Below are 27,180 nucleotides of genomic sequence, written 5' to 3'. Positions count from 1 at the left end.
AGTTGTGTGTAGAGGAATTATGTGGTATGTTGTGCGGTGAAATTCTGTGGATAGAAAGTATGTGGTATTTAGTGTATAGGAATTATGTAGAGTGGGATTATGTGTGACGAAGAGTAATTATGTGGTATGGTAGTCTGTGTTGAGGAGTGGTAACCTTAGGTTTAGTCTTCCTCATTTCCATAGAAGCCAAACTATGAACTCAATGAGACAAAAAAAGAGAAGGAATCAATGAGGAGGACTTCCATACCTAGTTAGAGGTATGAGCATGGCCACTGGAATTATGTGACTGTTTGGCTGCACCAACTTTCACACAATTATACATTTTCCACATTAGCTACATAATTCATCATCTGCTGCCTAATCTGCAAATTTGAAAAGAAAAAGCCATGTTTCTAGCTCAAATGGCTCAAAGTTTACCAAAAATGCAGTGGCTAGTGTGACTTGCAAAAAACACAGTTGATGGACAGAATGCAGAACAATGTCTTACATTCACCCCAGTACAAAGATCTGGGCCTAAATCCATCTTTTGTTTGCACTCCACACCACCCTAGGTCAGACACTGGCTATATGCAAATCAGCCTTGACCCTGTGCCTCAAGGGAACAGTCCAGCCCAAACTACCAAGCCATGTCTTTCCTAGACCGGAATAGAGCATCCAAGGACCGGTTTCGGGCTATCAGCCTTCTTCAGCCTGGAAAGCTTGACTCCAGTGATGTGGGGAGCCTGGGGCTCACGTCTGAGCATACCCAGTACACTCGGGGTGAAAATTGCAAAAAACACAGTTGATGGACAGAATGCAGAACAATGTCTTACATTCACCCCAGTACAAAGATCTGGGCCTAAATCCATCGTTTCTTTGCACTCCACACCACCCTAGGTCAGACATTGGCTACATGCAAATCAGCCTTGACCCTGTGCCTCATGGGAACAGTCCTGCCCGAACTACCAAGCCATGTCTTTCCTAGACCGGAATCAAGAATCCAAGGACCTGTTTCTGGCTATCAGCCTTCTTCAGCCTGGATAGCTTGACTCCAGTGATGTGGAGAGCCTGGGACTCACGTCTGAGCATAGCCAGCCCACTCGGGGTGAAAATTGCAAAAAACACAGTTGATGGACAGAATGCAGAACAATGTCTTACATTCACCCCAGTACAAAGGTCTGGGCCTAAATCCATCGTTTTTTTGCACTCCACACCACCCTAGGTCAGACACTGGCTATATGCAAATCAGCCTTGACCCTGTGCCTCATGGGAACAGTCCAGCCCGAACTACCAAGATTTTCCTCCCTTTGAGACATATCTAAATGCTGGTATTTTTAACAGGTTTGCATTGGATGATCTGAGAGATGAGGGGGTGTAACGCGTGAATCTGGTTTGAAGGTAGTGTTATGCTCCCTGGCAACCCCCTCCTTTCCTGATGACTGGAAACATGCTGAGATCAACCCCCTCCTGAAGAAACCCTCGGTAGACCCCACCGACCTAAAAAATGACAGACCCATCTCCCTGCTCCCGTTCCCAGTGAAAGTCATTGAGAAAACCATCAACAGCCAACTCTCCACATTCATCGAAGAGCACAACATCCTCAACTCCTCCCAATCCTGCTTTAAAAAAAACACAGTACAGAAAGAGCCATCCTCGCTGCAACAGATGACATCTGTACCTTACTGGACAAAGGAGAAACAGCAGCCCTCATCCTCCTCGACCTTTCAGCGGGGTTCAATACAGGCTCTCACCGCACCCTAATATAAAGACTCCACAACGCAGGGATCCAAGACAATTCCCTTGATTGGATAAGCTCCTTCCTCTCTGGCAGAAAACAGCGGGTCAGACTCCCCCTTTTCCTCTCGGATCCTACACCTACCACCTGCGGAGTCCCCCAGCGATCCTCCCTCAGCCCTAAGTTCTTTAATGTCTATATGACTCCGCTCTCCCCCATTGTCAGAACCTACGGACTCAACATTGTGTCAAACTTAGATGACACCCAACTCATCCTCTCCCTATTCAATGTACCCAACACCGCCAGACACAACTTTCGAGAAGGCATGGAAGCCGTAGCCAAGTGGATGAAAAACACATGCCTGCAACTAAACACCAACAAAACGGAAGCACTCATCATGGGCCCAAACCCCAATGCCTGGAACAACACCTCGTGACCCCCCACCCTCAGAAGCCCACCCACCCCCACGGATCATGCACGCAACCTAGGAATCATCCTAGACTCAGAGCTCAAAATGAACTCCCAGATCAACTCCATCTCGTCCTCCTGCTTCCATATCCATCTCCTCCCACGTAAGACCTTTAAATGTATCCCCCTCAAACACAGAAAGACCATCACTCATGCCCTTATCACCAGCAGGCTTGAGTATGGCAACGCAGTCTATGCCGCAATAAACAAAAAAAACCTCACTCGCAAGCTACAGAACATTCAAAACACTGCCACAAGACTGGTCCTCAACCTGCCAAGACACTGCCACATCTCCCAGCACCTGCGCATGCTCCACTGGCTCCCCATTGAAGCTAGAGTCACCTTCAAGATACTAACCCATGCTCACAAGGCCCTCCACAACACCAGACCAGCATACCTGAACAGCCAACTCAAATTCCACGCACCCCAAAGGACCCTACGATCAGCCCAGCCATGGTGTCCCGCACCAGAAATGCCAGATCGGGAGGCCGCTCCTCCTTCTGCGCGGCCAGAGCCTGGAACGACCTTCCACTCTACCTCAGAAAGATAACATCACTCCCCATCTTTGCAAGAAACCTCAAAACCTGGCTCTTCGATAGACCCTCCTCCTTAATAGACTGGAACCCCCTATCCCCCAGCGCCTTGAGACCCTTATGGGTTAGTAGTTACACTTAACAAACACCGTGATTGATTGATTGACCTGATGAATGGACTATCCTGAAAGTAATTATCAGGATCTTGAACAAGACTCTTTTGTAGATTGGCACAGTTCAATCACTAACCAATGCATTGAGTAAGACACGTTTAATCACTCATTTATATAGTCATCATGCACCTACTAAATCATCCATTCAGACAGTCATACACCCACTCATTCTTCAATACATCTCAGTCTATATATAATAAACACATTTACATTTTACAGAAACACACAGTCACAGGATGATGTTATCAGTGATGTCATCAGTGATGTCATTTGAGATCTCATCAGTGATGTCATCAGTAATGTCACTGACCATGTAATGAATGATGTAATATGTGATGTCAACAGCATACCTTTTGCACCAGAAAACATAGCTGTGTTCTACGAACCACACTAGCATTTTAAAGGTATGACTGGAAGGAATCAAAAGATGTCTGTAGCTCATGTCGTCCGTTAGTAGAATGATAGATATGCTGAAACGTGGAGAAGAGCTTTGTTTTTGAGAAAACCGATAACTAATTGGCTGATGAAGAACATTGTGCAGTGAAAACTAGGGTGCAAGTTACTTTCGTGAAAAAGTATGTTTCTGGTTGGCTAATAAAAATATTTGAAACGTACACTACTTAGGATACGATCAGATGTGCAGAAGTCAACCACATCTGCTACTTGCATTTGGAAGGTACTGTTCTGAATTAAAAAAATGATGAGCTTGTGGCCTGCACCTGCCGTTCAATGTTGTAGAAACTGTTGGGATGAAATATGGTGAACTTGTGACCTGCACCTGCCTATGAATGTTGCCGAAACTGTTGGGATGAAATATGGTGAACATGTGAACCGCACCTGCCATTGTATATGCAGAAACTGTTGGTATGGTAACTGGCAATAAGGTAATTGGGGAGGAGTAGAAATAACTGGCATTACAATATGAAATGCAAAATTAATTAGAACCGATAACCTATTAAAGGTACTTTTTAAAATTAGTATTATGTTTAGAAGAAGTATGTTGTTCAGAATTTGCAGTAGTATTTTTAAAAACAGGCTTCTGAATTGTCGTAAGGGTTCAGGCTGTATGGAATGCAACAGTGTGGGATCTGCAATCCACCAAATAAGAGAACCAGTTTGGGGCATTTTAGAAGAGTGCTATAGAGGTTAATATGAGTAACCAATAGAAATGTGTTTTGCAATTTGAAATAATGAAGGACAGATTTTTATTTGTTATTTACATCTATTTCTGTGCGGAAAGAGAGGAAAACTTTTATCCTTGATGATAGTTTTAAATTACAATTATTGTGAGAAAAATGTTGCATACGTTTGTAAAATTTTAAATCTGCATACCATCTACAGAGGTGAGTTACAAATTAAAAAGGTGTGTTATATATTGTGTAGTTGTGGTTAAGTGTTTAAGGCGATATTTTAAAGTTTGAAAATATTTATATTTTTTAAATAACATTGTATTACTGAAGTGTGCTGTTTCACATTGGTTACAAAATTTGCATAGAGTGTGAGTAGTTGCTAAACAAGTACCCCATATATATTTAGGTGCCTTTGATAAAGAAGAAGAGTCATGTTTAAAGTAGTGTATGGTTTTGAACGTGAGGTACAGGGTTAATTTGGGTTCCAAAATTGACCAGGCAACATAAAGGTAATGGCGCACATTTGCAGATTGTGCCTTGTTGAAAAATACTGGGGTGGAGGGGTTTGAAGAGGCATGTTTTATTAACTTGAGGGAGATGAAACAAATTTAAATGTTGCGTGCAGACATTATACTCGGACTTTTCACACTGGTGAGCTATATTTAAATATAAGTGAAGGCGACTGTCACACTCCCTCCCCATGTAGAATCTACCGAAAATAGAAGGCCAGCAGATTGAGAGACTAAGAATGACACATCCCTTGACCCCCTCACCTACCCCCCACACTTCCTCCACCTCGACATTTGTAAAAGGAAGGTAACAGAGGCGTATTAGCTCCCAAAAATATTACTTGGACCCTTAGTGGGCTGCTGGTAACTCCTAAACAGCAGGAGGAAATTCTCAATCACCTTTTATGCTACAGAAAAAAGCAGCTCACAGTTTGAATATAGATCCCAGCCTATTGTACATTGGCGGTGTGCGTGGATTTGTTTATACTGGAGAACTATACATGATTGGCTGTGTGGCCATGCAGAATCTGTGTACAGTAGAGGGTCCTATAAATCACGAGACTAGGAATGATACATCCTTTGACACCCCCTTTTCCTCTTACCCCCTTCAATGCTTCCTTCTTCCCTGTTTGGTAAAGAAATGTAAGAGAGGTCTATGTGCTTTGACAAATATTAGTTTAACGCTCACTGGGCTGTTGGCATTAACGGAGCAGGAGAGAAGAACTTCCTATTGCCTAGCATGGTGCAAATAAAAGCGGCACACATTTGCAACTTACATAACGGCCCATTGTACATTGTCTGACTGTTTGTCTTAGCAGTGTGACTTTGTTGAGGTATGTGTATATTTCTACATGTATTTTCACATGTGTTATGCATTCGAAACCTATAAAACAGAATTATATATCTATTTGTATGATTATTTTAAGGATGTGCTACTAGGAAAAGGCACGGCCAGATGTACAATCGTTTTCAGTAATATGGTGAGACTTTCAACTGTGATATGGAAAGGGTTTCCGCTTTGTATTTGGATAGAATCAACACTGTTAGTAGTTGTTGAGTAGTGAAGATGAAAAAGACAAATGAGGTTAAAAACGATTGTGGCAAAGGGATTAATGATTATGGTACTTCGTATGAGTCATTGGGAAGGTATTGTTGAAGTACGCCGTATATATTTAGGTGTCTTCCTGAAATGAGGAATGCAGTCTCTTATGTTGAAAGGACTGCATGGTGTTGTGACTAAGGTACGGGGTTTAATTAAGATTGAAAATCAGCCCTGTCAATGTAAGAGAAATAGGGATGTTTGTAGATTGTGTCCTGTTGGAAAAAACAGGGCGGGGGTGTTTCTTTATAAGAGATATGTTTTATGAATGTCTGGGAGATAGAAAAGAAATTAAAAGTTTACCTGCATATTTTGTGTACAGATTTGTTCACATGGGTGAAGTACATGTGAATATAAGTGAAGGTAATTGTCAGGCTCTCTTCCTGTGCTGAATCTGTGTATATGAGAGGGCCGGCAGATCAAGAGTTTAGGAATCACACATCCCCCCCCCCCTCATGTTCTCCCACCCAACGGTTCCTCCCTCTCTTTTTTCTAAAAAGAAAGTAACAGAGGTCCATCTACCATGAAAAATAGCTCTTAGACCTTCACTGGCCTGTTGGTGGCATCTGTACAGCACAGAGAAAGTCACAATCGGTTTAAATTGTACCTTAGTGCAGTGTGTCATGTTGCGAGGACTACATGGTCTTGTGACTAAGGCACAGAGATGAATTTGGGTCCAAAATCAGCCAGGGAAATGTACAATAAATGACCTACTGCAGATTGAACCTTGTGGGATAATGCTGGTGGGGGGGGTGCTTTAACGGGAGATGCTTTATTAACTTCAGGATGATGCCTGTTCACTTGGTGCACGGGTTTGCGCGCACTACTGAAGCATACGTGAATATAGGTTAAGGTAATTGCTAGGCTTCCTGCAGATGCTGAAGCTGCCTACATCACAGGAGTGGCAGATCGAGAGACTGGGAATGACACATCCCTTGACCCCCCTCCTTCCTCCCACTCTCTAACAGTTCCTTTTCCCCATTTGTAAAAGGAAGGAAAGAGAGGCCCATCTGCGTTAACCCTCACCGGGCTGCTAGGGGCATCTGACGAGCTCAGAGAAAGTCATAATCGCCATCTATGTTATACAAAAAAGCCACACACAGGTGCAACTTACATATCGCCACAATTTACATTGCTCGATGATTCATCTTAACAGTTTAACTTTGCTAAGGTATGTCTATGCTTCAACTTGTATTTTCACATAGGTTATGTATCGGAAGATCTGATGCCTATAAAACACAGGTATAGATCTATTTGTATGTTTGTTTTAAGTATGATGCCACTAGGAAAGACCAGAGGGAGGTGCATGCATCCTTTCAGTAATATGGTAACCCTTTCAACTGTGACATGGAAAGGGTTTGTGGTGTGCATTTTGGTAGGCCCTACATTCTTAGTAGTTGCCGAGTAGTGAAGATGCAACAGGAAAATTAGATTAAAGACATGGTGTCAAAGGAATCAGTAATTATGGTACTTTGTATGAGTGCTTAGGAAGGTATTGTTGACGTATCCACTATATATTTACGTAGAATGAGTAGTGTTTTGATATTTGAAATAAAAAAAATAGTAATGTAAATAATTGCTTGGTAGTTAAGATCAGTAATCATATGTAAATATTTTAAAATATTGAATAGATGTAAGAAACTATTGAAACTGTTCTTTGTTTTGCAGAAAATTTATTGTTCAGATTACAAATTCAAGATGGCAAAAAAAGATGAACAGAAAACAACAAAAAAGAGATCTACTTAAAGAAAAGAAAAACAACTATGCAACAAACAAATAACAATGTTAATAAGGATAACGTTTGTTTATGTAATAGCACTAAACACTTCCTTAAAAGAGTTGATGAGAAATTATATGAAGAGAATAGGTATGAAAGGAAGATGAAGAATTTTTCAACTAAGGAGATAGAGAATGACACTTCAAATTCTAAAACAAAATAGTTTTTGGGAAAACAACACATGTTACACGAAGACAAAAACAATTTCAACAGATTCGGCCACAATTCTTTGAAGTAGAGTAATTCAGAATTTAGTGAAAGATTTTAAGAAGTATAAAAGAAGATTACTAGCATCCAAGTAGAAACAACAGATTGAAACTGTAAAAGATACTGCTTTTAACTTGAAACTAAAATTATTTATTTTAACATTGAAGAGAATGAAAACATTTAATAAAATAATGAAGTTTCTGAAAGACAAAATAAAAATAAAAACACTTGTTAATTGAAGTAACTTTTGTAAAAGTGTTTCTGGTGAATGGAAACACGCTTCTACTAGTGAGCCTTTCTTTAATGAAGAAAGCTCTTTTCAAGAAAACACAATAGTGTTTTCAGTTGATACTCGTGGTGGATGTTATCAAATTAAGACCGGGTGTCTCATTCCAAAAGAAGAAATGGTTGTTAAGAGTGTAGAAAAACTATTAGCTGAAGAAGTGCAAGGGAATCGCACACAAGCTCCTGTATGTAAATGGGATTGTAGCAGTATGTGCAGTATTTAACAGGAATCTATTGACATGATGCAATATTATTAAGGATAATATGCAAACAAAAGTGTTAAACAGAAGATTAGGTTGTTACAAGGACTAGATCCATGTAATCTAAGAAAATATACTAAATGGCATGGACATTTTCTGGCTTGCTTTTCAAGAACAGTGTAATAAAACTACTTTTCATCACTTAAGAATGTTAGCAGTACACCACTCGGGAATGCAGAAGTTTGTAAGGAAAGTGTACTATGCAGAAACTCCTGCATTATGTTTAAGTGAACTGAACACAGCTCTTTTACACAGTTGTTTATCAGATGTAGAAAAAATGGGTGATTAAATTGGGTTTTGTTTTTTTTGGTTCAGAATAACAGTGTGTTGAAAGTGAGAGCTTGGCAAGTGCAGATATTGAAGAACATGGGGAAGAGATTAACATTGATGAGATTGGAGAAGAAATTAGAAAGTTTAAGGTAGTATCTTCTGAAAAACAACGAAACTATGTTTGTATTTGTTGTTGACGTACTCATTATGAAAGTCAAACTCAAAATGTTCATTTAGATTTAAAAAGTGAAAACGAGAATAATGATAGGTAACAGCAACTGGGAGCTTATTTGTTGGTGGTTGATTTGAGTTGGGTACTGGTTAACGCATTTGTAAATATTGTTACAAAAAGTTAGAAGAGAGCAAAATGCCAGCTAGAGGAGTACATAGCACTTAGAATTAGTAGCTATTCCAGAGGAACTGGCACATTTGAATACTTATGAGTCAGTTCTTATTCAATCTGTTCTCCCATTTCTTGTCATAATTTGTACGGGGCCTAAAACATGTAAATTGCCACCAACAGTTTACAAAGAGGTCTAAAAGGAATAGTTGTATAATTACCTTTAGATATTAAGAAAAATATTGAAACTGTTGTTGGAGACAAACAGGAAAATGAGCCAGTAGTTATTCTAGTAAACAGTGTACCAACAACGAGTCAGAAAATATGGCAAGAGTTTGTAGATGTTAATAAACTTCAAAAGGCTATGTTGTATATTGTAGAGAACAATATTTGTTATAAAAGTATAAAGGTTGATGAACAGGTAATGTGTTAAGATGATTCAGAAATTTCAAGTGGTCTAATAGAGAAAGTGGACAAGTTGAGGAGTGAAGACATTTTTGAACATTACACAATATGTCCTCTACATTCAAAAGAAGTAATAGAAAATAGCATTGAATTATATCAAATGAAAAAAGCAAAGGGAACTCCAATGAGTGTATGGGAAAAAAACTTAAAAGCTTGTTGTTTTCACAGATGTTCCCACTGGATATAGGTAAATGATTTGGTGAGCGACCTGTACAGATTCCAGCTTCAGAATATTGCTCAACAAGATTATGCTCTGAAGATCCTAGATTTAGACAGTACATTCTATAAATATTTAATCTTTTTCGTATGCATTGTACGACATACTCAAAACGGGAGTTCATCAATCACTTGTTTCAGCCCAAAAATTCATGGACGAACTTCAACGAACAGATGAAAATTTAGAAGCACAGTTAATTAAATTAATTTGATGGCATGTCAACCTGGAAGCAATGAATATTGGTTTTATCGTCATGGTTAACTTAAGTGTATGTTAAGAAACTTAGGTACACCAACATGGTCTGTAACACTTAGCTGCGCTGAGTTTGCATGGGAAGATTTACTTGAATTTGTACGAGAAGCAAATTCTAATATAAAAAAAATTGAAATGAAGACACCTGCAGAGCTGTGTTCATAGGATCCTGTAAATGTGTGCAGGTATTTTAATCATAGGTTTCAAACTCTGATGTCTTTTATCTGCTATAAAAATAATTGCCCTCTTGGAAAAGTTATAGATTTGTTTTGTCGGAAAGAGTACCAAGCGAGAGGTGCTCAACATATATACATGCTATTATAGATAAGGAATGCTCTGACATTAGGAATGGAAACTGCTGAAACAGTATTGTCTTTCATCGAAAAGTATGTTACCTGTGAAATTCCAAGAGAAGGAGGAGAAAAAAGCTTGCAACAACACGTTTTATGTTTCTAAGGTCACCATTGTGGAATGTACTGTCGACAAAGATTCCCACATCCAGTAATTTCCAAAGGAAGATTAAAGTATTTTTTGTCTGCTGTAAAGCAGACAATAAATCAGAAAATTCCAAACAATACTTACAACTTAAAAATAACAGAACAGTCAAAGTATATTAATGCTACAATTCAGTTATTTTGAAAATGTGGAATGCAAACATGTACATTCAATATGTTGCATATTACTCAATTGCCGTTGCACGCTATGTTACATCATATATACAAAATCAGAAAAGACAGAGATGAAAAAAATGTGGGAAGAAATTTCATAAGAGAAGAGCCTTAGCAAAAGATTGTACAGCTTTACCTTGAAAATGCTTTCCCAGAGTGAAACTCGATCCTATGAGTTTTTGGATTGCTTGTGCTCTTCCAGTTTATATACAAAATCAAGAATCATGTGGGTAAGTTTAGGTCTTGCCTGCACACAAAATAGAGTGTCTCAAATATTAGACAAAATTGAATACTTAGCAGTGAATGAACCAGAAAGTATGGAAATTCTTAAAACTAATATGTTGGATACATAGTATCCCAAAAGGAGGCCACATCTGGAAGAGCTATGTCTGTATCAAATACTTTAACATAACAGCTTTAAATGAAATATTACACCAAATATAAAACAAGGAAAATATGCAGTAATTGGATGTGACAGTTGTTTAGTAAAACATGCCAAAGGAAATCTTATTAACCACAGAAAACTCAGTTGCGGAACTCCAGATAAGAGAGAATTTTTCTATTTAGCACTTCTGCAACTGTTCAAACCATGGCGTAGCGAAACTGAATTACGTGGACATTTCGACTGCTATGAAGATTCTTTTAATGCATGTAAACATAGAATTGCATGTACACTTTTCCCTACATATCTTCAAATGTTAAATGGTGAAATTGCACAAGAAAAGACTATTGCAGCTGAAATAGCTAACAACAGTTCTCAAGAAAGTCAAAGTTCTGGTCCACCTAGTCAAGATCCACTGGGATGTTCATTTGAGATGTCATCAGTGATGTCACTGACCATGTCATGAATGATGTAATATGTGACATCATCAACAGTGGATTGCAGGTGAGTGAGTTATAGTTAGTACAACCAACTATAAAAGAGGAATTTCAATGGTTTTTTACAAGTAAAATGTCTAGATAACTATAACACCCCGGAAACCTAAGTTTTTTTCAGTGAATTTCTAAGGTTTTTTAAATGCTAATTCCTAACTATAACATGTCTGAAAACAATGTTTTTTTCAGTAAATTTCAAAGGTTTTTTAAATGCTAATTGCTAACTATAACATGCCTGAAACCTATGTTTTTTCAGTGAATTTCAAAGGTTTTTTCAATGACAATTTTTTTTACTGCATTTTTTTAAACTATTTATTTTTAGATAATTCATTTTTTAAATTACATTATAATTACATTATACATTACATCACAAAATATACTTTCTCAGAATGAATTACTTTAGTTTAAATACTTTGCAAATACGTAATAGACTTTTAAGTACAGTAGTTACAGTTGTTGCGATGGGCAACACAATTTCAAACACAATGCAACATTGAGATCAATGTGAATTTCTAGTTAAATTCAATTAGTTACTTTATGGATTACTTTTCTAACCACAGGACTGGATCCTAGATTGCAGCACTGGGTTCTCTCCTGATAACAGGTGAGTAAATATTTTAAAGTTCCAAAACTCCACACCAAGTGAAACCTGTCAATGTTAGGCTATGGAAGGAAATTCAAGTTACTGGTAAGTATGGTTGAATTACTTTTCAGGATCAGTACTGGGCTCAAAGATGCAGCACTGAGGTCTCTTCTGAAAACAGGTGAGTAAATCAGAATTCGTAGTTCTGCTGATTTTATAGGAACATTTTAAAGTTCCAAAACTCCAAACGAAGAAGAATTTCCAAGTGAAACTAGTCAATGTTACCCCATCGAAGGAAATTCACTTAGCTGGTAAGTAGTGTTTTCGTTACTTTTTCTTACTAAGTGGTGGATCCTGGGTTCAGCACTGGTGCATCTCCTGTAAACAGTTGAAAGAATGCGTTTAAGTCATACAGGCCATTTTTAAGGAATATTTCTGGTTTGTGAGAATGGACACTTAGAAACATTTTCTGGTGAAAACCAAACAATAAATTCCTATGGAAGGAAATACAAGTTACTGGTAAGTACGGTTACAATTACTTTACAGGGTCAGTGCTGTACTAAAAGATGCAGCACTGGGTTCTCTCCTGATTCCAGGTGAGTAAATCGGAATTCGTTGTTCGGATGATTTTAAGTGAATATTTTAAAGTTCCAAAACTCCACACTTAGAAGAATTTCCAAGTGAAACCAGTCAATGTTAGCCTACGGAAGGAAATTCAAGTTACTGGTACGTATGCTTAGAATTACTTTTGAGGATTAGCACTGGGCTCAAAGATGCATCACTGAGGTCTCTCCTGATAACAGGTGAGCAAATCAGAATTCGTAGTACATCCAGTAAGCGCCAAAGAACTGTGTAGCAGAGAGACGTAAAAAGGTGCACAGCCTGCACCACTTTTCTGCAACGCAGCGCAGTGGCGCTTCCTGGAAGAACCTGGTGGGCTTCTTGGCCCCCATGGTCCCTCAGGTTTGAAGTGGAATTTTTTTCCCCAACTTAAGACGCGCCACAGGGCGTGTTTGCACACATCACGTCAGGCCCCGTCCCCTCCCTTCACCACTGTGTAAACACGCCCTGTCACCGTTCTAAATTGAGAGATTAAGTCCCCTTCAATCCTAACGGTCCCTAGGGTCAAAGCAGCCCACTAGGTACCTCCAGTAAGCACTAGGGGTGGGCGTAGTTCACGAAAGAGCGATACGCGAAGCTACGCAAAGTGCACTTCGCACTACGCAAACTTCACGTAGCACTACGCGAGCTGCGTAGTAGCATGTTCTTACTGATGCATTTTCAATAATTGCACAGGGAAAGGGTAGACCCCCCCTGACCCCCTAGGTTTGATGTGGGGGCCATAAAAGAGCCCCGCGGGGCAAAAAATTATTTATTTTTTTTCGATTTGCGCGGGGGGAGCGCCCGGTACGTGCACCGGGGAGCGTACCGGGGAGCGTACCATGGGGAAAAAGAATGACAGTTTTGAAAAAAGTAGCTGTTTAAAAAAAAAATTTCCTTTTGTTGTTTTTTTTTTTTATTTAAGTACCTACATGCAGGTACCAATGTAGAGACTACAATTTAATGTACACCGTCTCCTCTGTAGATATCTTGCATGTTGTTACAGAAGTTATTGTGGTATATGGAATCCATACCATAGTCTGTCAGGAAAGCAGAAACAGATACTTTAAGCACGCCCTGAGAAGGCCTACGGGATTATGGGTAGTCTATCCTGCTCCCTTATGATGAAAAAGAGATGTAAAATACACATTGGAGATAATATAGTGGGAGAAAGGAAGTAACTATGAGCAAACTTACTATGTAACACAAAAAAGTTGCACAGTATACTATAAGTCTCACTTTAAATTATAATCATTTTGGTACTACTTCCTGAATTACATATAAAAATGAATAATATCTCAAACAATGTTAAGTTATTAAATATACATTTATTCTTCTGATTCTTTTTCAAAATTTAATAAAACGTCCAATATTATATTGTCCGGGATTTCCTCATAATTATTATTACATGATTCAATTTGTCCCAAACAGTCTATTAATTGTTGGTCCAAAGAGTCATCCATGAAATCAAATTCATCTTTTTTTTTCTTCTGGATTTTCAACCTTTACTTCAAAAGAAATAACATTTGATTGTTGTTCTCCTTCCATTTTCTTTCTGTAAATTGCATAAAAAATAACTATATCAGTAGAGTTAGGGTACTGTTGGGTTTAAGTTCAGACAGGTACTTCTGAGTTTTTTACAGTGAAGTAATTTTTGGGCAGTGTATGGTTTCAGGTAGGAAGTAGAACTATTAAAAAGTGCATGTGATGAAGCCTAAGTAGATTCATAATTATACCAGAGAAGCCTAACTCAATCCATAATTATAACCGAGAAGCCTATCTCAATCTATAACTATTACAGAGGGACAGTATATAACTATCAGAAAACGTTTTCCCAAATTAACTTAAAGTGCACAACATAGTTCCCCTTCCAAATTAACAACTTACCTTTTTCAAAGCAGTTGAAGTTTTCTGTGAAAATTCTTTTCATATGTACCTCAGGTAGTATTAGTCAAAATGGCTGTGTTTCCCTCTCATTTTTCATATATATTCATGTACATAACCAATCAAATGTCAGATAATAAAAGTACAAAATGTAACTAACATTTTAATTGGTTGTAAATTCTAACACTTTTATATGTGTTTTTGTCATGTAATTTACCTCAGGATATTTAGACAGGGTTACAGCCTAAATGGCTCATTGGAATACCTTCAACTTTGAGAAAATGGTAGGGACTGGTATGTAGTAGGGCCTATTCTATATTTGTTGAAAGTGTCTCCAGTGGTTTTTAAGAAAATTAACTTCCCACATTTTTTGGGTGCGCTTACCGGTGCGCGCACCTGTACGCGCACCTGGAGCGCTACGGGAGTCCGCCATTAGAATTGAGACACAAGATAGAGGACAAACAAGGTTGTGAATGGGTGAAAGGGGGCACGGTAGACACACCCTGACCCTCTAGGTTTTCTGAGGGGAGTTTAGGAGGTACATAAATGCAAAATAAAAAAATAAAAAATTAAATTTTTCGCGGGGGGAGCACCCGGTACGCGCACCGGGGAGCGTACTTTGGTGAAAAATAGGGAAAAAAGTTAGAATACGATATCTATTTTGAGTTATCAGAGATAGGGTAGCCCTGAAAAGAGCTTTTGGGTTCTGTGGCTGAGTTAGGTACCTATAAGTAGGTTCCAATGCACAGTTTTAAGTTTAGGAGGAATATTCTATTCCCTTCAACTGAGAAGTGCACACCATCTCCTCTGTAGATATCTTGCATGTTGTAACGCAATTTATTGTTGTATATTGAACCCATTCCATAGTCTCTCATGTAAGCAGAAACAGATTTATTCACATGTTTCCGTGCTTTCTCAAATTGTGGACAAAATTGGTTGGACCAGTTCCATTTCTGTCTTTGACATATATTGGAATATACCAAGGCAGTTTGTGGAAAAAGTGCCATCAATTGACCAAAGGTGTCCTTTAAAAGCATTTCCAGACCTACCCCAGTCAAAGTGCCCAAGTCATTTCCACCACAGTGCACAATTAAGAGGTCAGGGTTTGGCAGATGCAAAAAGGTTTTCACCAATGGTATCAATTGGTGACATCTCAATCCTCTCTGGCCAATCCACTTGATTTCCACATTTGGTAAATCAAGGTTGTGAAAATTTCTGCTAACTACATACCTTTGAGCCCAGTGGATGTAGCTATGTCCAATAATCCAGACAGAATACATGGTGAGAGAAGGTTCTGGTGCAGTCAGATGAAGTGTCGGAATGAAATGGCAGTTGGAACAGGAGGAGTTTACAAAAAAATAATTGTGGAGTTTCACTGCTCTTGAATCACAAGCAATGATTGGTGGATTCAGATAGTTGAAAACTGAAAGTTAGGGTGCATGGTTGTGTTTTGTGAAAGAAGCAATTTGAATGGTCAAGAAAAAGTCAATTAAAGAAACATTGCACCAGATAAGCTGGCGTATTGAGAGGTCAAACATCCTTGCTGAGTTAATTTGCAACATTGTAGAATAAACTTTTGAACCTGAGAGTTTAGTAAGGAGGGAGTTGCTATGGTAACGGGTAGAAAGGGCTGAAGGGGGAAGGGTGTTGGTTTGAAAATAGTGAGGGAAGAGTTTTGATTGGTTGAAATGAGGCAGATGTGTGGAGAATTAGAGGTTTGCTGTGCCAGTCATGGTTGCAGTGTCTTGAGTGCATAACTTTTGCTCTGCTAAAGAAAAATGTGTCTGTGTGTCTGACACTGTTCTCAATCTCCCAAAGCATTTGTAAAGGTAAGTAATGATTCATTTAATTTAGATAGAGACTTGTATGCTCTATGGAGAAGATATGGAAGCAGATTGTGTTTTTTTAATGTTGCTTTGTGTCATGTTTTTTGATAATGCTTGGTTAATCGATGCTGATGACGAGCTCAGCTCGTCATGATGCACGGTTGAGCTGTGCTGATGACGAGCTGAGCTCGTCATGAACAATGGGAAAGTGGGGGCCTGCAGCACAGGAGGGGAAAACACCTAGCAGCCAAGGTGTTAAAACATTTTGCTGCATAGAGGAATTGTCTTTTGTGAAATAGTGAGGTTTCAGTAGTGAAATTGAATGCTTGCAGATAGGACCTGTGCTGTGTTTCTAAAATGTTATTTAAAAAACGATTTGGGGGAAAATGAATGGCTTTTATATTTTTGAGAAGGAATATATAGTGTCTGCCTCATTGAATAAATATATTTGAAGCGTTCACAATGATGTTACCTGCTTTACCTCAGATTACAAAGCAGAATGAGCTTCTTTCTTGTTGGTTTGTGTCATGTTTTTTGATAATGCTTGGTTAAAACATTTTGCTGCATAGAGGAATTGTCTTTTGTGAAATAGTGAGAATTCAGTAGTGAAATTGAATGCTTGTACATAGGACCTATGCTGTGTTTCTAAAATGTTATTTAAAAAACGATGTTGGGGTAAATGAATGGCTTTTATATTTTTGAGAAGGAATTAATAGTGTTTGCCTCATTAAATAAATATATTTGAACCTTTTAAAATGATGTCACCTGCATTACCTCAGATTAGGACGTAGATTGAGCTTCTTTCTTGTTGGTTTGTGTCATGTTTTTTGATAATGCTTGGTAAATAGATTTTGCTGCATAGAGGAATTGTATTATGTACAATTGAGAAGTTTCACTAGTGACATGGAATGCTTGTACATAGGACCTGTGCTGTGTTTCTAAAATGTTATTTAAAAAACGATTTTGAGGTAAATGAATGGCTTTTATAGTTTTTGAGAAGGAATTAATAGTGTTTGCCTCATTAAATAAATATATTTGAACCTTTTAGAAGAATGTCACCTGCGTTACCCCAGATTAGGAAGCAGATTGAGATTCTTTCTTGTTGGTTTGTGGCATGTTTTTTGGAAATGCTTGATATCAACATATGAAAGATAGAGGAATTGTCTTTTGTGAAATAGTGAGGTTTCAGTAGTGAAATTGTATGCTTGTACATAGGACCTGTGCTGTGTTTCTTAAATGTGATGTGAAAAACAATTTTGGTGTAAATGAATGGTTTTTACATTTTTGAGAAGGAATAAATAGTGTAGATGAGGTGATGGCTTTCTAGGGGTGTAGATGAGGTGAGGCCTGTCCAGGGGTGCAGCTGAGGTGAAGTCTGTTCAGGGTTGCAGATGAGGTGAGACTTGTACAGGGGTGCAGAGGAGGCGAGGCCTGTGTTCAAGAGTGTAGTGGGAGAGAAGCCTGTCCAGCGGTGTTACCTGCGTTACCTCAGATTAGGAAGCAGATTGAGTTTCTTTCTTGTTGGTTTGTGGCATGTTTTTTGGAAATGCTTGATATCAACATATGCAAGATAGAGGAATTGTCTTTTGTGAAATAGTGAGATTTCAGTAGTGAAATTGTATGCTTGTACGTAGGACCTGTGCTGTGTTTCTTAACTCCATGGCTGCTAGAGCAATTCCCGCTGGGTGCTGAAATATTCAGAAACCCATGCTCCATGACGAGCTCAGCTCGTCATGAGTGTATGAGAGGTGTACATCATGACGAGCTGAGCTCGTCATGAGCGTCGAAGGTGTTAAATGTGATGTGAAAAACGATTTTGAGGCAAATGAATGGTTTTTACATTTTTGAGAAGGAATAAATAGTGTAGATGAGGTGAGGCCTGTCCATGGGTGTAGATGAGGTGAGGCCTGTCTAGGGGTGCAGATGAGGTGAAGCCTGTTCAGGGTTGCAGATGAGGTGAGGCTTGTACAGGGGTGCAGAGGAGGCGAGGCCTGTGTTCAAGAGTGTAGTGGGAGAGAAGCCTGTCCAGCGGTGCAAAGGAGGTGAGGCCTGTGTCTAAGAATGCAGTGGGGGAACGGCTTCATGAAGTCCAGTCCACTATATTCTTAGACACAGGCCTCACCACCTCTGCTCCCCTGGACAGGCCTCACCTCCACTGCGCTTCTGGAGAGGCCTCACCTCATCTGCACAATCTGCTTCCTAATCTGAGGAAACACAGGTGAAACGTGCAATCATGTACACAGTATCTAAACCTTGTGAATAATGTAAAACCAATTAATGTACTGTAAATCAATTTTTACATAACATTTAAAAAAGAGAGCACAGGTCATATGTACAAGCATTTCATTACACTACTGAAACCTCACTTTTTTACAAAATACAATTCCTCTATGCACTAACATTTCTTTACCAAGTATTATCAAGAAATATGACACAAAGGAAGAATAAAAAATCTTAATGTGCTTTCTAATCTGGTAAATAGATTTTGCTGCATAGAGGAATTGTGTTATGTAAAATTGAGAAGTTTCACAAGTGACATGAAATGCTTGTACATAGGACCTGTCCTGTGTTTCTAAAATGTTATTTAAAAAACGATTTTGGGGTAAATGAATGGCTTTTATATTTTTGAGAAGGAATTAATAGTGTTTGCCTCATTAAATAAATATATTTTAACCTTTTAGAATGATGTCACCTGCGTTACCTCAGATTAGGAAGCAGATTGAGGTTCTTTCTTGTTGGTTTGTGGCATGTTTTTTGGAAATGCTTGATATCAACATATGCAAGATAGAGGAATTGTGTTTTGTGAAATAGTGAGGTTTCAGTAGTGAAATTGTATGCTTGTACATAGGACCTGTGCTGTGTTTCTTAAATAAGATGCGAAAAACGATTTCGGGGCAAATATATGGTTTTTATATTTTTGAGAAGGAATAAATAGTGTAGATGAGGTGAGGCCTGTCCAGGGGTGTAGATGAGGTGAAGCCTGTCCAGGGGTGCAGATGAGGTGAAGCCTGTTCAGGGTTGCAGATGAGGTGAGGCTTGTATAGGGGTGCAGAGGAGGCGAGGCCTGTGTTCAAGAGTGTAGTGGGAGAGAAGCCTGTCCAGGGGTGCAAAGGAGGTGAGGCCTGTGTCTAAGAATGCAGTGGGCGAGAGGCTTCATGGAATCCAGTCCACTGAATTCTTAGACACAGGCCTCACCACCTCTGCTCCCCTGGAGAAGCCTCATTTCCTCTGTGCTTCTGGACATTCCTCACCTCTCTTTTTTTACTTCCTCGTATACCCTCTCTCAAGCTTACTCTCTCTCTCCCTTTTACAGTCTCTCTCTGTTGAAGTCTCTTTTACATCCTCTTCCCTTCTAACACCCTCTCTCTTTTACACCCTGTTGTACCCTTTTCCTGATTTTCTCTTTTTCTCCCTTTCTTTGACTTACTCCCTCTCCCTGTTACATCCTTTCTCTGTCTTACAACATAATATACACTCTCTCTGTCTAACTCCTTCTCTATGTTTTACTCCCTCTACCTGTTTCTTTGTCTGACTCTGTCTGTCTCTTTGTGTTACTCCGTCTAGCTGTTTTTCTGGTCTTACTCCTAGTTATGTAGTTGCTGTGATATAAACTCAGATATGTTGTAAACTAGTGTTTATATTGTTTGCTTATTGTCATTCCTTTGTTGTTTGTTAATAGTGGTCTATAATGTGTTATTATTTTCTTTACCACAGATTGAAATCAACAATTCCAAAGTAAGGAAATATGCCTTCAAGGCAGAGGAGAAGGAAAGATGCAACAAAATTAAAGCACTCCCCTACAACAAGTACTTCAAAAAACACAAAAAAAGCTCCTGGTAAGACAACTAAGTCTTTTTTTCGGTACATATGTAGAGCAAAAAAAAATGTCAATGGGAATGTGAATATACATAAGGAGAGAGCAAATTTGAAAAGGAAGGAGAGGCCCCCCATAAGTGTTACTACTGGACCAGGAGAGAACAGTATGTATAGTAATAGAAGGCAATACCAATTTAGGGACATTCGTAGATGAATATTTCGCAATAGGGTAGTTTTAATTTTGTTAAATAATATGAAGAAAGGTAAACAGAGAGCTGCTTTCTACAAGAAAAATAAAAGTGTAGAGAAGATTGTTGATCAGGCTTTCGAAGTTAAGAAAAAATTATTTATTTTAGTAATCAATAGAATTAGGATACTTAACAAGGCAATTGATGTTTTCAAATCGAACAGTAGATGGAAAAGAATAATTAATCGGACTAATTTTTGTGAAGTATTTTCTGGAGAATGGATGCATAGTTCAAGTTCTGAGCCATTTTTTAATGAGGAGAGTTACTTTCAGGAGAATTATTTGGTGCATGCAGTTGACACCAGTGGTCGTGCATATGAGGTGAAAGACGGTTGTCCGATGGAAAAAGAGAAACTTGTGTCTAGAGATGCAGAAGAGGTGTTAGCTGATGAAGTTTTAGGGAGACGTACTAAGGGTCCAGTGTACACATGGAAGTGTAGTAGTATTTGTAGTGTGCGACAGGATTCAATCGATTTGCTTCGTAATTTCTTATGTACATATAGTAAGAAAAGTGTAAAACAGAAAATGAAGATGTTGCAAGAGTTAGATCCTTGCAGAGTAGGAGAAAACACAGGTTTGCATGGGCATTCACTGGCTTGTCTTTCTAGAAAAGTATATCAGAGTGTTTTTCATCATTTTAGGATGTTAGCAGTGCATCATAATAAAGTGAGGAAATAAGTGAGAAGGTTGTATTATGCAAAAAGTCCAGCAATTGAGCTTAAACAAATAAACAGTGCTCTTTTGCATGGATCGGAATTAGATGTGAAGAGCATTTGTGAAGAAATTGAGTTTTGTTATTTTGGGGACAAAGAGGACAGTGTAGAAATGGATATAGTAATAGATGGTAATGTGGATCACAATTTACAGATTTTAAGTACAGAAAAGTTTGACGAGGAAATTACCAAGTTTAAGGTGAAATCAAGTGGAAGGTCTAATTTTACTTGTGTGTGTTGTCGACTGACTCATTATAAGATTCAGACTAGGTTAGTTGATTTATACGCAAAAAGTGAAATGGAAAACAATAGTGAATGGAAGGATTTTGTAACTTATTTGTTGGAGGAGAATTCTTTTGATTTGAGTTCTGATCAGCGTATTTGTAATTATTGTTTTAAAAAATTAAATGAAAACAGAATGCCTGCTAGAGCTGTTCATAATAATCTTCAGTTGGTAGATATTCCTTCTGAATTGGTGAATTTAAATACTTATGAATCTATTTTGATTCAATGTGTCCATCCTTTTTGGGCTATTGTTCGCATGGAGCCTTTGATAGGGAAATTGCCTCCTTCAGATTTACAAAGAGGATTAAAGGGAAGAGTTGTTTATTTGCCTCTAGATGTCAAGAAAAATATTGATACAATTGGTGTAGAAAGAGTAGAAGAGGATCCTCTGGTTATTCTAGTTAATGGGGTTCCGACAAAGAGTAAGAAAATCTGGCAAGATTTAGTGGATGTTAGGAAAGTCAAAAAGGCAACGTTGTATTTGGTCAAAAACAATGAGTACTACAAACATGTATGTGTTGGAGCAGAGGAAACAGCTAGAGAAGACAGTGATTGTTCAGTCGGCCAAATTGAAAAAGTTGATGTGTCTAGAAGTGAAGAAATATATGAACATTATACTGTTCATCCTTCGCATTCCAAAGAAGTAATGGGGAATGCAATTGACTTGTTTCAAATGAAAGCAGCAAAAGGAAGTCCCATTAGTGTATGGGAAGAAAGTTTGGAAGCTCGTTGTTTTCCACAGTTATTTCCAACAGGTCGAGGTGGACGATATGACGATCGACCAGTTCAAATTCCTGTAGCTGAATACCGGACTTTAAGATTATATGCTGAAGATCCAAGGTTTCGTCAATGCATTCCGTATTTGTTTCATCTACTGTATGAAAGTGACTTGTCTGGGCTTTCTTATGCAGTTAATCATATACTGAAAAGTGGAGCACATCGGCAAAATGTTTCGACGAGGGACTTTATGGAGAAAGTCAATCTGTAAGACAGTATTTTGGAATCTCAGCTAATCAATCTCATGGCATGCCAGCGTGGTACAAATGAGTATTGGTTCCGTCGTCATGGGGAATTGAAATGTATGCTAAGAAACATAGTAACTCCTACATGATTCCTCACTCTTAGCTGTGCTGAGTATGCATGGGACGACTTACTTCAATTTCTACGAGAGGCAAATGGAAACATACAAAATATAGAATTCAAAACACCTGGAGAACTGTGTCTTTGGATCCAGTGAATGTATGCAGATATTTCAAACATAGATTTGAAGCTATGATGTCTTTTATTACCAACAAAAAAATCCTCCCCTTGGAGAGGAAGGAGTATCAAGCGAGAGGTGCTCCTCACACACATATTGATACTGATTCGGATGACACAGTGATGAGTTTCATTGAAGAGTATTCAACATGTGCTGTTCTGAAAACTACTGAAGAAAACAATTTAAGGCAACAAGTTTTACGCTTTCAATCCCATCGTTGTGGAAAGTTCTGTGGTCGAAAATTCAGAAACAAGGACAAGTTCTACACAAAATGTCGTTTCGTGTTTCCACGACCAGTGATTTCTAAAGGAAGAGTAAATAATTTGATGTCTTCTCTGCGACATACTGTGACGAGGAAATCACCAAAAAATACATACAATTTAAAAAGAAACGAAGAGTCCAAGTATATTAACGACTACAACCCAGTGATTTTGTCCATGTGGAATGCTAACATGGATATTCAGTTCGTTGCTGACAACTCTATTGCTGTGGCTCGATATGTGATGTCTTACATCACAAAAAAAGAAAAGACAGAACTGAAGGAAATGTGGGAGGACATTTCACATTAAAAGAGTATAAGTAAAAAATTATACAGTTTCAGTCAGAAGATGTTGTCGCATCGAGAAATTAGAGCATATGAATGTTCTGATCGGTTATCATCAGCAAGTCTCTATGCCAAATCTAGAACAATCATTTGGGTGAGTCTAGGTCTTGCTGCAACACGAAACCGAGTTTTGAAATCTGTACAAGAAATTAAGTATTTGGCGGAGAAAGAACCAAACAGTACAGATATTTTGTAGACAAACATGTTGGATACATACTATCCAAATAGAAGTACTCACCTTGAAAACACTTGTTTGTATGAAGTTCTGCAAAACTATAGTTATAAGAGGAACATCACAGAAGATATCAATAATGGAAAATATGCTGTCATAGAGTATGAAGGATGTCTAGTGAAGCAGAGAAAAGGCCATTTGATTAATCATCGAAAATTGAGTTGCGAATCTCCAGACAAAAGAGAATTTTACTATTTAGCTCTTTTGCAACTCTTTAAGCCATGGCGTACAGAAGAGGAACTACTTGGAGATTTTCTCTGTTACGAAGATTCTTTTAATGCAACCAAGGATACCATGGAATGTCCTGTTTTTCCAAATTATCTGCAAATGTTGAACAAAGAAATAGAGCAAGAAGCCACAATTGCTGAAGAGATTGCCAGAGACAGTTCTCAAGACAGTCAGAGTTCTACTTCATTGAGTCAGGATCCACTAGGAGGACCAATTATCCAAAGTGAAGCTGCCACTGCCATGGATGAGGTGGAAAGAGCTATGGAGCAAGCTCAAGAGGATGTAGTTAACTTAGAAGATTTGGTAAAGCAACTAAACTTTGAGCAGAAAAAGATATATGACGAAGTCACAGAACAGATTGAACATGGATTCAGACATGAGAAAAAAGAGTGCTCATGTACATCATTTAAGCCTGTCCGACTGTATGTAAGTGGAGAAGCTGGAACAGGAAAAAGTTTTCTGATTAAAGCAATTGCAACTTATCTGCAGAAAAGGACTGAATCACCGCTGTCTTTTGTTGTAACAGCTCCAACTGGACTGGCAGCACATAACATTAAAGGGATTACTCTACATCGTTTACTGATGCTGCCAGTTGAGCATGGTAATAAATTGCATTACAACAAGCTATCTGGAGATGCATGTTCTGAAATTTCCAGAGTCCTAAAGAAAATTAAACTTCTTATCATTGATGAAGTAAGCATGGTCTCAAATCTAATGCTTGCTTTTGTGCATTTGAGAATGCAAGAAATTCTTAGGACAGAGTATGATGTGTTATTTGAAGGGAAACACATTATTGTTTTTGGAGATCTACTGCAGTTGACTCCAGTAAAAGGACAACCAGTGTTTAAAATGCTCACGCATGAAGATACCAGGAAGTCCCTTGGAAGCATTGGAAATGGTATTATATGGTTACATTTCAAATATGCAGAACTGCTTCAAAATATGCGACAGGCAAAGGATGAAGATTATAAAAATATTCCACAAGGTGTAAGAATCGGAAAAGTAAGTGAGCACGGGAAAGATGCTTTACATGCACGATTAATTTCAAATTTGTATCCAAATGAAAACATTCTTCCAGAGAATATTTTTAAGAAAATTACTGAGAACAAATCTGGGATATGTTTGATGCCAACTCTGCAAGAATGTTCCATCTTCAACAACAAAATGTTAAAGTTAGAAAATGAAGAGATTGTGAAACTGGAAGCAATAGATAAAATAGAGCATATGGGAGCAACAATTATTTTGTCAGAAAATTTGAAATCAAAATTGGATTCATTAGAGAAGAGTATATCTAAAACAGCTGGTTTTGAAAAGACTCTGAATGTGTGCTTAAATTGTCGTATCATTTTGAGAAGGAATTTAAATGTTGAAAGAGGTCTGGTAAATGGAGCAATGGGTCATGTTGTGGATTTTGTGAATTATAGAAATAGAGATTGAATTGAATTTTTAAAAATTAAATTTGATGGCATTGAGCAAGTACAACAAATCAGTCGTTGTTCTGCTACATTTTTGCTTGTAAAAGACGTATATGTTCGCCGAAAACAGTTTCCTGTTTGTTTGGCATATGCGGTGACAATTCATAAATCTCAAGGTTTAAGTGTAGATAGTGCTTTGGTGAATATTGGAAGTTCTGTGTTTAAAGAAGGTATGGCATATGTGGCATTATCACGAGTCAGAACTTTATCAGGATTGTACTTGATTAAGTGTGATGAGACAAAGATTTGTGCAGATCTAGATTGTGTTAAAGAATACAATAGGTTAAGAAGAGAGTATGCTCCACATTTGCCTCAATATACTCTGTTTGAAAAACGTGTGGTAGGCCGAAAAAGAAGAAATGAGAATAATTGCAGTGAGGTAGTAGCAAAAAGACAAAAAGTAGATGAAAATGTAATTGTAAACAGAAAGAAAAAGGATTCTGATGAAGATGTTCTTGGATTTCAGTTTGAAAACAGTTCTGGTGTCAACTGCTATGCTAATGTAGTGGTTAATGTTGTTTTTTTTCTTCAAACTTTACAAGAACAGATTGTTGAAAATCGGGATCAAAGATTCTGCGGTTTAATGAATTCTGTGTTTGAGAAATGTAGCAGTGATAGAGCAAAAATAGAAAGTGTTACAGAAATTCAAAATCTTTTAGACATATGTTCTGGTCAAAAAACATTTTAACAGAACATTCAGCGGGATTGTCAGGAATTTTTAATGTATATGCTTGGTGTTTTGGAAGATGAAGGTGTAGATGTAGAAAATCTTTTTAGCCTTTCTCATTAATGGCAGCATGACTGCGACAATTGTAGTTTATCAAGTACTACTAGAATAGACACTGAAAGATTTAAATATTTAACTTTACCAGACTGCAAATCAGTGTCATTTAATAATCTAGGTAAAGCAGCTGATCATAATATGGTGTGTACCCAATGTAAGTGTCCAATGCTGTCCACATTATTTATACAAACTAATGGTCAGTATGTCATTTTAGTGTTCCAACGATGTAGACCTGATGGAACTAAATTGACAACTTGTATTAAACATTTCGTGGCTTCTCAGTTATCAATTTGAGGAAGAACCTTTGCAACTGTAGCTATTATTTATCATGACGGTCCTTCGACAACATCAGGGCATTATACAGCTTATTTAAAATGTCGAAAAGGTTGGACTTCCTACAATGATACTCATTTGACTTACAAACAACGTTTGCCTTTTGACTTAAAAAATTCTTACCTAGTGTTTTTAGAACCAAAATTTAAGTAAAGGTAATTGGCCTATGAAGACGGGAGCATTTAATAAAAGTTAGTCTACTGTTTAAAATTATATTGTGAGTAAAAGTGATCAACATAATATAAAAAATCCAGTTCTCATATAGGTACTGTAAGTGGATTTCATAGTAAGTGATATCAGTATTATAGGAAATGTTGAACATGAGTGATCCAAAGATGGGAATATGAATATTTAAATATTGTGAAAATGTTGTATGAGCTTTTCTTTCAGAACATCGGGTAAACGGTAATTTCAGAGTTTGATTTCAGAAATTTAAAAACATACTGATATATCTGACACTATTTGGCCGTAAGGAAAGGTGAAGGAATGAGCAAAGAGTCATGACTTAACACAAGGAGGAAATGAAAACGTTGAGAATTATTTCAGATGTTCCTAGAGCTTTTTTTATAGAAAGTCAATGAAATGGAAATTTTAAAGAACAGCAGAGTATTTTTCAACGTAAAGGACCTTCACGATCTACTATTTGGCCTCAAGGAAAAGAAAGTGAATGAAAGATTAGTGTGCATATATGATTTAAAAGTTCATATGGGTTTTTTAAAACACAATCTTTTAGAATGTGTTTTTTTTTCCCGCTGTCATATGATGAATAGTTTGAACTCACTGTTTTTAGTGAAATTCAATATATTCTGAGAACAGCAAAAATAAACTATCTATCATGTTGTACAAGTTATTCTATAGTTTGTATTGTGTAATTTATATTGTATTCCCATTGTCTCACACTCACTTTACTTTTCCCACCCTTTTTCAGGTCTCTTTACTCACTTACACTGCTTTTCTCTCACTCTGTTTCATCGCTGTTCCTTTACTCCACTTCTTTCACAACCACTCAATCCCATTTCAACTGTCTGCATCCCCTCTCTCCCTTGCACCACTTTTCAGCTTTCAGTCT

General features: G+C 37.9%; 1 protein-coding gene across 15 annotated transcripts in view; it reads right to left on the bottom strand.

Moving 5' to 3' along the window:
* The window catches only part of LOC147712744 (polymeric immunoglobulin receptor-like), a 325,822-nt gene that overhangs the window by 261,068 nt on the left and 37,574 nt on the right, over nucleotides 1–27,180 (bottom strand). For 6 of the 15 annotated variants that reach the window (XM_086923403.1, XM_086923401.1, XM_086923393.1 and 3 more), the window contains exon 2: nucleotides 10,504–10,634. The exons of the other annotated variants lie outside the window; for them this stretch is intronic. The gene's annotated coding sequence lies outside the window, so the exon portion shown is untranslated. The remainder of the gene's footprint in view (nucleotides 1–10,503; nucleotides 10,635–27,180) is intronic. 15 annotated transcript variants of the gene reach the window in all.

The sequence above is a fragment of the Lissotriton vulgaris genome, chromosome 5 (genome assembly GCF_964263255.1).
Source record: "Lissotriton vulgaris chromosome 5, aLisVul1.2, whole genome shotgun sequence".
Taxonomy (NCBI): domain Eukaryota; kingdom Metazoa; phylum Chordata; class Amphibia; order Caudata; family Salamandridae; genus Lissotriton; species Lissotriton vulgaris.
The sequence above is the reverse complement of the archived record's forward strand: the minus strand, read 5'-3'. Positions and strand labels throughout refer to the sequence as shown.